Genomic DNA, 11,034 nt, shown 5'->3' on the forward strand with positions numbered 1-11,034 from the left:
TTTTTTTTGTTTGTTTCTTCTAAAGATTTCCACTAATTTTATCCTTCAAAATTTAATCCCTGGGACTTTGTTCTCAAGAAATGAAGGGTAAATTACAACTCTTCGTGGCTGTGCCGTGGTCATCCACGTGTCCTATTACCACCTAAAAATAGTCACATCCTCTTTTAATTTTATTTTTTATACAGCAGGTTCTTATTGTTTATCCATTATATACATATTAGTGTATACATGTCAATCCCAATCTCCCAATTCATCCCATTACCGCCCCCACCCCCACCACTTTCCCCCCTTGGTGTCCATACGTTTGTTCTCTACATCTGTGTAACAGTCATATCCTCTTAAGCAGAAGAGGAACATTTTGCATAGATTCAGCTTTACACATTCAAAGGACTACAAAAAATTTATGTACACTTAAGTTGATATCATTCTGGGATATCTTTGTGTGGTCTGATACAAAGGATGATGCCTCTGTCACAACTGACTGCTTATAACACCTTTATTTGAAGAAATTTTGCAGAATTGAATTTATACAATATCTTAATTATACAAACCTAGATTGTTGGTACAGAGTTTTTTACTTATATATATTGTCCATCATTACTAGAATGCATAATCTATCAGTATTCTGTATTTATGAATGTTAGACTTTAAAAGAATGCTTTATTGGAATGGTGATTTCTTTAAACTTTGTTTACCTCATATGCTATATATATTTGGATCTTAATAAAAAGCTAATAATCAAGAAAAGAAAAAGAAAGTTGTAGGGGAATTAAGGAAAATATATTCTGCAGGAACTATGCTCAAGTGAAATGATTTTAAAAATCACTTTGGATAATAAGTGATGATAAACTTATGTGTAAGCATGTTTTAAAAATCATCAGTGTAGAATTAGGAGGAAGAAGGATGGAAATCTGTTCTCCTCTAGGACGGCTTTCTTTATTATGGATAATTCATTAGCTGGTCTAGTTTTGTTCTTATTTAAACAGAATGCTTATCTAATGAATATCATATATCAACATTTTGAGCTCTTACTATGTGAATGATACTAAGATCTATTAGGCCCTAAAAGATTTTGAAAATACTTCCATCATCTTTGGCTGTACTTCCACAATATGTGTTCCAAAACTTTTCCACTTTTCTTAGTTTCATATTCACTGATATTAATTTATTGAGAAATCAAAGTTATCTAAAGTGATGTCTGTCCTCATTCTCTACTTTGGTAGCTCCTTTTTCCTACTCTCTAGCCTCAGGCCAAAAAGCATTTGCACTACTTCCAAAAACTAATTTCTCTACTTAAGTTTTCAGTTATAGCCCAAACTGAGCCCTGTATGCTTCATTTCTGATTCTCCTTTGTGACTTTAAATTTCATCAAACAGGTAAATAATCAACTAACACAGAGATAATGACTCAACCCTGATGCTGTCATTTTATGTTTAAACTACAACCCTCCTTTTAAATGACTAATATCTAAGGATTAATATCTCACAATCACTGCATTTCCATGCTCTTTATTCTTTCCTTAACTCCCCCATCTTCCAAATTCCTTACTCTGAACTATCAAAACTATCAGGGATTCACAAATCACAAGACTAATAGTTGTTTCCAAGCCCACATTTTCCTTGACTTCCTGGAAGCCAGTTCTGCTTTCTTCTCTTACTCATTAAACGTCTGAGTTCTTCACGTTTTATTTCTCAGTCTTCATACTTTCCCTGCTCATGAATGAATGCAAAGTGTGTATTTCCAATTGTTTATGGCTACTTGCCTATGGGTGTCTTGTCTTCTTTTAACACATTACATTTATATCTAAATTCATGACAATAAAATTATGTCTTTACACTAAGGCCAATGACAAGATCAAGTACTAAGAACCTACCCCTATTTCCCTCCCAATTCCTGGGACCCAGGACACATTAGGATGATGGATTGCAGAAAGACACCCTTAGACCCTGACTAGAAGAAGAAAGGCCCAAGTGCCCCTCACATTTATCACCTCTGTTCTCTGGAGGGAAGTGAGTCCTGGAGGCTTTTGGTGGTAATAATGACCCACTGAGGGGCAAGTAAGCCCCAGCAAGTCTGGACCCCCGTGGCTGGTTCTCCCACCCTACCCCCTGCAAGCTCTATAGTAGTAGCTGCGGGTCTCCTGCGCCAGAAGTGACCTTGTTAAAAGAGGTGGTCTCCCGAGGGGGACGGCCGCCCAGGGCCACGCACATCGGCTCCAAAAGCGGCTCATGGTGAAGAGGCGCTGGTCTCTTGGGGAGAGTCTGAGAAAAGCCTAGTGGAGCGTTTGTCCCTGGCGTGATGGAGATCTTCCTCTCCGCCTCCATGTGCTCCAGCAGCCTGCAGACAAAAGCACTGCCTGACTCAGAAACGCAACCCCCTTCTGCTCTTCCTTGGAGAGGAGCTTGCTCTTGGCGTAGTCGTGGCAATGACGCTCTCAGCGGCGGCTGCGGCGAACTGGACATGCGCACGGCTTCCCACGCAGCACGGCTTCCACGCAGACTCCTCAAAGACGTGGGTGTGGCCACACCGCTCCACACGCTGGAGCTGGGCCCCAGCAGAACGTTGTGCAACGTGTGAGTTCGGTGTACGTCTGGACGACGACGTGGTCGGGAGTGCCCAGTTCATGCATTTCCACCGGAAGGTATTTGGGCATCTGCTCATCCTTGGTGCTGGAGAAGCAGGACGTGTTGGTAGAGTGCTTCTTGCCCACCGTGTGAATTTCGTCGGTGTGCACTGTGTGGGGCCCTGGGCGGAGGCCTCTTTCCACTGACTCCGGGCGGCTCATCACAAGAACAGCACCAGTGCCGCCGGCACCATCGCCTTTGCTCGCAGTGCCTTCCCGCCACGGCTGGCCCGGCAACAAGGGCTGACTGCTTTTCCCATGTTTGTGGCGTCCGCAATCGCGCGAGGAGCCATTTTAATCCGATTGAAAGCACTGATTCCTCCTTCACTTCCAGTCTTCCTAGCCAGACGCCAAACATACCACAGGGTGGCTGAGCCCCCTGCTGTCATCCCCAAGGCAGAGAGGGCATTTCCAAAGAAGCCCCTAAGCCTATAGGAAACTGGGATCCTGACGTTGCCTTTGATATTCAGCTCATCTTCAGCTGCTGGAAGCTTCTCTCAAATATATCAGTATTTGAAACCTGCATTCTGTGCATCAAGGCCAGCCGAGGCCACCCAAACACCACGGCTCTGGCGTGCAGATAGACTTCCACCACATCACTGTGGGGCACCACCTGGACCTTCTGTACGTGGCTCCTGGCCAGCATCTCGTGGACAAAGTTGGTCCAGGAAATGGTACCCCTGCTAGTGCTGGGCGAGATCAGCCAGCTCATGAGGACAGCGATGACAAACAAGGTGAGTAGATGCTCCCGGTACTTCCTTCCTATCCTTGAGCCTTCCCTCCTCTTCATCATCTTCAAGGGTCCTCTCCTTGGATTTATCATTGTCCTTAGTCCTCTGCTTCCTGCTTGACGTGTTAAAATAGTAAGTGCCGCCTAGAAGTTTCCGCCTAGAAGTCTGACTGGATTATGGACTGCATGCTTTTTCAGCAACAATCCACTGATCCCTTAAAAGGCAGGGGTTAGCAGTTGGCAGTTGCAAGCTCTGTAGCCTCAGCCCCCAGCCTAGGAAAGACTGTCCTGAGACCTGTGGACAAAATTTAGCCCCCTCCTCGCACTCGGGTGAAGAGACCCGGGTTCCAGCCTGAGCCTGGGGCCCTGAAGACGCCTAGAATACAGCACAGACCCTTGTGGAAAGACATTTTTTTCTTTCCTTGTTGATGTGCTTCTTATTTTTAGAGCAACCAAAAACATTTACTCTAAAACCTGTTTTAAAAATGAAAATAGTAGAAGTGAAAAGCTCAACATGGTTCACTAGATTATGACAATCCAGTTAGAAGCTGCAAGAATAAATAATCCTTGTTCTTGAAAATAGGTCAAAAGAAATGACCTCATCTGAAAATCAAATACAGAAGTAAAAAGTGAAAAAGAGAGCGGGAGAGAGAAAAATAACATGCATCCATGACCTTTGTGATAATATCAGTCTAACATACACATCTCTCAAATGTAGAATGAGAGGACTGAAAGAAAGGGTGAGAAACACAATGGAAAAATTAACACCAGTAATTCTTAGAATTTGGTGAAAAGATTAAATTTGTAGATGAAAGAAGATCAGTGAACTGCCAGAAGGATAAGTAAAAAGAAAACCACGTAAAGTACAGCAAACCAGAGGCTAAGGGAAAAATATTGAAATCACTACAGAAAAAGGACATATTGTACCTAGAGGAATAATGATGTGAAGAACAGTCTAATTAAAAGGGGGGTGGGCAGGGAAACCAAGAGAAAGGCCAGGACACATTCTTAGAAAATGAAAGCATAAGGAAGACACATTCAGATGTACAAAAGTTGAGAAACTTAAATTATAACATAACTACATAATGAAGATAGTGTGTTATTGGATGAGAACAGAATAAATCAATAGAGAATAATCCAGGAATAGACAAACACTTATAAATTAATTTAATTAAAAAATATTTTTTTCCATTTTATTATTTTTTAACATCTTTATTGGAGTATAATTGCTTTGCAATGTTTTGTTAGTTTCTGCTGTATAACAAAGTGAATCAGCTATACGTATACATATATCCCCATATCTCCTCCCTCTTGCGTCTCCCTCCCACCCTCCCTATCTGACCCTCTAGGTGGTCACAAAGCACTGAGCTGATCTCCCTGTGCGATGCAGCTGCTTCCTGCTAGCTATCTATTTTACATTTGGTAGTGTATGTATGTCAATGCTACTCTCTCACTTTGTCCCAGCTTACCTTTCCCCCTCCCTGTGTCCTCAAGTCCATTCTCTACATCTACGTCTTTATTCCTGTCCTGCCCCTAGATTCATCAGAACTTTTTTTTTTAAGATTCTATATATCTGCATTAGCCTACAGTATTTGTTTTTCTCTTTCTGACTTACTTCACTCTGTATAACAGACACTAGGTCCATCCACCTCACTACAAATAACTCAATTTTGTTTCTTTTTATGGCTGAGTAATATTCCATTCTGTATATGTGCCACATCTTTATCCATTCATCTGTCGGTGGACACTTAGGTTGCTTCCATGTCCTGGCTATTGTAAATAGAGCTGCAATGAACATTGTGGTACATGTCTCTTTTTGAATTATGGTTTTCTCAGGATATATGCCCAGTGGTGGGATTGCTGGGTCATATGGTAGTTCTATGTGTAGTTTTTTAAGGAACCTCCATACTGTTCTCCATAGTGGCTGTATCAATTTACATTCCCACCAACAGTGCAAAAGGGTTCCCTTTTCTCCACACCCTCTCCAGCATTTATTGATGTAGACTTTTTTTGATGACAGCCATTCTGACCAGTGTGAGGTGATACCTCATTGTAGTTTTGATTTGTATTTCTCTAATGATTAGTGATGTTGAGCATCCTTTCATGTGTTTGTTGGCAATCTGTGTATCTTCTTTGGAGAAGTGTCTATTTAAGTCTTCTGCCCATTTTTGGGTTGTTTGTTTTATGATATTGAGCTGCATGAGCTGCTTGTATATTTTGGAGATTTAATCCTTTGTCAGTTGCTTCATTTACAAATATTTTCTCCCATTCTGAGGGTTGTCTTTCCGTCTTGTTTATGGTTTCCTTTGCTGTGCAAAAGCTTTGAAGTTTCATTAGGTCCCATTTGTTTATTTTTGTTTTTATTTTCATTTCTCTAGGAGGTGGGTCAAAAAGGATGTTGCTGTGATTTATGTCATACAGTGTTCTGCCTATGTTTTCCTCTAAGAGTTTTATACTGTCTGGCCTTACATTTAGGTCTTTAATCCATTTTGGCTTTATTTTTGTGTATGGTGTTAGGGAGTGTTCTAATTTCATTCTTTTATATGTAGCCGTCCAGTTTTCCCAGCACCACTTATTGAAGAGGCTGTCTATTCTCCATTATATATTCTTGCTTCCTTTATCAAAGATAAGGTGACCATATATGTGTGGGTTTATCTCTGGGCTTTCTATCCTGTTCCATGGATCTATATTTCTGTTTTTGTGCCAGTACCATACTGTCTTGATTACTGTAGCTTTGTCTGAAGTCAGGGAGTCTGATACCTCCAGCTCCGTTTTTCTTTCTAAGGTTTGCTTTTGCTATTCATGGTCTTTTGTGTTTCCATACAAAATTATTTTAATTTTTGACAAAGGTGCCAAAGCATTTCAGTGGGCAGGTAAATTCTTTTAAGCAAATAATCCTGCAACAACTGGATACACATAGGGAATAAATAAACCTTAATCCCACCTAATAGCATATAAAAACATTCATTTGAGATGGAGCAAAACTAAAATGTAACAGTTAAAACCCTAAAAGTTTAGAAAAAACAGTAGTACATTCTTTATGCACTCTGAGGTAGACAAAGCTTTCATAGAACATAGAAAGGGATAATAAGAAAGAGAAAACATGATAAATTTGACTTCATTAAAATCAGACTTTATCCAAATAGGAAACTTAATAAAATACACAAGCAAAATTTATAGTTGACAAAAGCCCTGTATAAAAAATATATAAAGTACTCTTAAGACTCAACAATAAAAGGACAATCTAAAACGATGGGTAAAAAACTTGGATACTTCACAAAGATGTACAAGTGTGTAATAAACATGAGAAAAAAGTTCAACATTATTCATAAGGAAAACTTTAATTGAAGTCAAATTTATAGATATTCACTAGAATGGCTAAAATTTAAAAGCCTATTAACACCAAATGTTGGTCAGGATTCAGAACAACTAGTTCTCTTACATGCTGATGATAATGTAAATAATGCACCCTCTTTTAAAAAAAGAAAGTTTGGTTGCTTATTATGAAGGTATATATCTGTCTCTGAAATTCTACCCTAGATATTTACCCAAGATCAATGAAATTCCATGTCTACAAATAGTCTGCTGCAAGAATGTCCAGAGATGCTTTATACAAGAGTCAAAAACGAGAAGTGGCCCTGCTGTCTGTTCATAGGAAAATGCATGAATATTTTGTGGTAAAGTCATATACCAAAATACTACTCATCAATAAAAATGAACAAACTACTAATACATATAAAAATAGATGCTTCTGGGCTTCCCTGGTGGCGCAGTGGTTGAGAGTCCGCCTGCTGATGCAGGGGATGCGGGTTCGTGCCCCGGTCCGGGAGGATTCCGCATGCCGCGGGGCGGCTGGGCCCGTGAGCCATGGCCGCTGAGCCTACGCGTCCGGAGCCTGTGCTCTGCAACGGGAGAGGCCACAGCAGTGAGAGGCCCGTGTACTGCAAAAAAAAAAAAAAAAAAAAATAGATGCTTCTCACAAAAAATGTTGGCAAATGAACCCAATTCAAAAAATTATATGCTGTATGATTCCGTTTGTAATATATTCTAAAACAGGCAAAACCAATCCATGATGGAAAAAAACAGTTATAACAACATTGTTTACCCCTGTGGAGGGTGAAGGTATTGATGAAAGACAGCCACATATTAACTTTCTGAGGCGATGGAAATGTTCTGCCTTCACAATATATGCATTTGTCAAAACTCATTAAATTATACATTTAAGCTTTGCTTATTTCACTCTAATTAAATTTTATTTCAATGAAATAAAAAAGAAAGGTAAATAGATACTGAACTCTAGTTAGTAGGTTTCCTTTTTTTTTTTATTTTTTTGCGATACGCGGGCCTCTCACTGTTGTGGCCTCTCCCGTTGCGGAGCACAGGCTCTGCACACGCAGGCCCAGCAGCCATGGCTCACGGGCCCAGCCGCTCTGTGGCATGTGGGATCCTCCCGGACCGGGGCACGAACCCGTGTCCCCTGCATCGGCAGGCGGACTCCCAACCACTGCGACACCAGGGAAGCCCGTAGGTTTCCTTTTTATTTGTTGTTTAGTGGTATAAGTTACCAATTTTGAAATATCTTCTGTTTGCTAAGTTTGAGCAAATGTGTAATGAGGACCAGATTTCTCCCTTTTTGGAAGGGAGTTAAAACTATTAAAAAGAAAAAAATATCTAGAAGGTATACTGATGTGTTGGATAAAATTAGAGACACCAATAAGAGCTCTTCAGATCAGTAGATAGATACAGAGATATGCACATTTTCGACTTCTGTTCACTGGTAAGCCGTAGAAGGTATGAATATACCTGGTGCCCAGTTTTTTTTTTTTGAAGAACTGTTGTCCATATAAAGGGAACAAGGAGTGTAGCCAGTAATAGGGCTGAGCCAGAAAAAGTGAGATGCATGCTTGGGCCATCCTGTACTGCCAGACATTAAAGAAGTGCTGTAAGAATCATGGAGATATGTCAGGAGAGAGCCCCATACATTCAGAGACAGGGAGAAAGAGAGAATTTTAAAGTAAAAAAAGAAAACTGTCACAACTGGTGAGTGTGAGAAGAGCATGAAGCAACTTATCTGTAAATTTGAAATTAAAGCAAGGTGAAATGTAATAAAACATATTCCAGTAGATGTCTTAAAAAGAATTGAAAGCCACTAGGCTAGTCTCTTCAGTGTGTCTGAACTCACCCCTGGAATTCTGACTGCATTCTTCTTTTAACAATACTTTCACAATGAATGATGCCTACTATTTCCTACATCCCTGTCACAACCAGTCCCTCAGAATTCACCTGTTTTCTATTCCATGAGACTTTTTAGCTCACCATCTTTACACCTGACTGGGTAGACCACTCAGGGGTAATTTATAAATGCTTTTCTTATGTTACTCTTACTTTTTGCTATGTCTCTTGTTTTAAAACGTTTGAAGTCCCAAGAGGCAGAAATCCTATTTCTACTGTTGCCAACCCTAACAACTAACTACTTACCATGAGCCAAGCAGATGCTTAATATTTTCAGTCTGATTGTTTTTCATATGAAAAATCACATACTACAAAGTTAAGGTTTTTTCAGGTTCGGAATTTTTAAAAATCGGAACTCATTTTGTAAATGCAAATGTGTTTTAACTTGCGAGTTACTTTAGTTCAGTTCAAACATCAGTCAGTTCATGAGCTTACATTTGCTACTCTCTCTTGTAGAATACAGCCTCTATTATTCAGTGAAAATGTTTTCATACATTGACTCTATTTTAATCCCATTCATCAAAACTACCCAATTTCCTGGTCCTTGCCAGATATAACATGGTCTTGGTGAGCAGATAACATTATTATATGAAAGCCTTTATCTTTAGTGGGTTCTGTACTGACAGGAGGAGAGAGAGTGAGCAGATGCTTGCAAACTCCAGTGGCCATCTGCTGAACCCTGAGCCGCACCCCTGACAGAGGAGCAGTCTGCAGAGGACTTATTCGTAAAGCACCCATTTTGTGAATGAAATGGTTTTAGTGGTCTCTGAGGCTATCGCTCTGTCACTCTTTGTCAGTACTAAAATCATGTGGAAATGAAAGTAAACAAAGCATCTTTCCTTCCTGTTTCCAAAAATTTATTGACTTGTTTAAACATCTAACTCTAGTGCAAACAAACATGGTTTTATTATAATTGCATTTAAATCTTGATGGAAAACAGACACCTCTCCTCAGATAGCTTTTCCTCTTCAAGATTATGTATACAGGCTTAAGACTGAACTCTATTCTACTCTTCAAGGAGAAGATCCAGCTTTTAAAATTTTATAGATGTAATGTTCTCCCCTAGACATACTAAATGCCGTATCCTAATATCTGCATATACTAATATTACCTGATAAAACCTGCATTAGTCTGCTAGGGCTAATCTAACAAAATGCCACAGATTGTATGGCTTAAACTAGTGGTCCCCAACCATTTTTGGCACCAGGGACAGGTTTCGTGGAAGACAGTTTTCCACAGGTGGGGCAGGGGAGGGTATGGTTCAGGTGGTAATGTGAGGTAGTTTTTCCAAAGATGGGGAGCGGCAGATGAAGCTTTGCTTGCTTGCCGGCCCCTCACCTGCTGCTGTGTCACCCGATTCCTAACAGGCCGTGGACCACTACGGGTCCATGGCCCAGGGGTTGGGGACCCCTGGCTTAAACCACAGAAATTTATTTTCTCACCATTCTGGCGGCTAAAAGTTCAAGATCAAAGTTGGTTGGTTTCCACTGAGGGCTGTACAGGAAGGGTCTGGTCCAGGTCTCTCTCCTGGGCTTATAGATGGCGCCTTCTCAGGGTGTCTTCACATGGTTGTTCTTTCGTATGTGCATGTGTTCTGTCTCCCTGAACTCCTTCAGAGCCTCTTTCTGAATAAGAGAAATAAGAGCCTCTTATTTCTCTTAATCGTGACTTCACTTTATTCCCATCACTGCTTAGGCATTGTGTGGGACCACCTTCCTCCATTTCTCCTCTTTCACACATTTAATACTTCTCCATTTAATGGACTCCTAGTATAAGCTTGAAATAGTGTTAATTTCTGGAGAGATAATAAACTTACCCTCATAATACGTAGTTAGGAGATGACCTCTGATTGTGTTTGTAGTTGTGCATCTCAGGTGGTACTGTACAGTGGCTGAAAGCAGTGATCAGTGAGCATTTAAGAAAACTGGTCTAGCTTTAGATGTGTTGAGTTTGAGGAGATTGGAGTTGTGGAAAGGGAAATTGTACAGAAAGCAAAAACTTGGCTATACAAAGTTGCATTTCATCAGCCTACAGGTAGTGCTTGAAGTGATTTAAACCACTGAAGATCTTAAAGGATTTCCCCAGCAGTTCTGAGGAGGAAGACGAGAAAAGGGCTAACGATGGAATCTTGGTGATCAGGCACTGGCCAAAAATACAGCAGAGGCTGTTCCTGAACTTTAGGATTTCAAAAATTCTTAGATTTTTCTTGATATTTCAGAATAAAAATTAATTTCTAGTGTTTGGCCGATTTTAACAACTTAGAACCTATTTCCCTGTCCTAAAAATCAAACATACACAGGTGAAAGCTGGTGTAGAATAAGTTTATTCTGATGCCTTGGTATAAAATATACACTCTAAACTTTTATTACTTTACCTTTTACCTTTATCCTTGTCAAGGCTCTCTTTTTTTTTTTAACATCTTTATTGGAGTATAATTGCTTTACAATGG

General features: G+C 40.2%; 1 pseudogene; it reads right to left on the reverse strand.

Annotated features, from left to right (window-relative positions):
- Positions 1-2,784: 2,784 nt before the first annotated feature.
- On the reverse strand, positions 2,785-9,323 carry LOC116751124 (annotated as a pseudogene).
- Between the last annotated feature and the right edge of the window lie 1,711 nt (positions 9,324-11,034).

Source organism: Phocoena sinus, chromosome 3, assembly GCF_008692025.1.
Source record: "Phocoena sinus isolate mPhoSin1 chromosome 3, mPhoSin1.pri, whole genome shotgun sequence".
Lineage (NCBI taxonomy): Eukaryota > Metazoa > Chordata > Mammalia > Artiodactyla > Phocoenidae > Phocoena > Phocoena sinus.